The following is a 1,319-nucleotide window of genomic DNA, read 5'->3' on the forward strand; positions in this document are numbered from 1 at the left end:
TCCCATATTTGGGCATACCGGGGGTTGTAAAAAATCTCTCTCTATATATATATATTACTTTTTAAAAATTTACATGAAATATTATAGCAACTTCCTACATTTTGTTTTGCATACTTTCATTTAGTCTTGTCTATTCATAGTTGTTGTTACTACGTTTTTAAAATAAGTTGGTAACAATCAGAAGCCAAGGCAAGAACTGGCTATAGTCATATGACAAGATATACGGAGTGGATGGGAAATGTCGGACAGACCTGGCTCCATCTCTGAGTCCAATGCAGAACATCCATCATAGCCTTCCCCAGACTTCAGCACTGACCCAAGTTCAATGGTTCAAGGCCCTCCTCATCGTCTGAGTCTGCCTCCAGCTCTACTGGCAGCTGGTGGCCATAACAATAGCTTTCTCTCAACCTCAGTACCTTATCACTCCCAGAGTAACATTAATTTACAAATAATGACTTCTTTAAGATGGATATAACAATGACAGATAATGTATGTGAGTCTGCATACAAATAATCTATATTATTATAGAACAATAACACTGCAGAAGTGAGACTCCTTTAACTGTAAATCTGAAGCAGTAATATGAAGGTTATAGCTTAAATATTTAACTTATTTGCAGTTAACTGAATCCATTCTTTGCATTGATTTCATATAAAAACAAGAATCTTTTCATTTAGTGCTCTGATAGAAAGTGAAAGAAGACGGTTTGGCATATAGCCACCCCAACCTTTCATAGTTGTGCCAAATCTAAATGCAATCCTGCATATTTATCAGCTTCAATAGGCGAATCTGCAAATGTAGAATGGCAGGTTATTTTTCATATTTTATTTATTTATAAGATTTATTGACCAGTTCAGTTGAAAGTGACAGCACTTGATATATAATGTAAAATGTAGAGATAAATGATAGATAGATGATAGCTAGCCAGCTATCTATCTATCTATCTATCTATCTATCTATCTATCTATCTATCTATCTATCTATCTATCTATCATCTATCTATCTATCTATCTATCTATCTATCTATCTATCTTCTATCTATGGTAAATAGGTAGGTAGAGGCAGAGATAGTGATAGAGATAATGATAATATAACAGTAAAACCAACTGTTCTAGTACAAGTGTACAATTAACTTCCAAAGACCTTCTGAAACATAAAGACATGGACCTTCATCCTTATGGCATGTTGCTCCAGATAAGGCCTCTGAGCAGATGGTAGGGCTCAGTCTTTCAAAGCTGATGGATTGGAACTGTCCCCTCCCTCAGAGAGGCACTGACCATTCCTGAATCTAATTTCCTATTCCCTCTCTGGCTGTCCTT

Source organism: Thamnophis sirtalis, unplaced genomic scaffold (genome assembly GCF_051295495.1).
Source record: "Thamnophis sirtalis isolate CommonGarterSnake01/CBP01778 unplaced genomic scaffold, rThaSir2_p1.2 scaffold_8, whole genome shotgun sequence".
Classification (NCBI taxonomy): domain Eukaryota; kingdom Metazoa; phylum Chordata; class Lepidosauria; order Squamata; family Natricidae; genus Thamnophis; species Thamnophis sirtalis.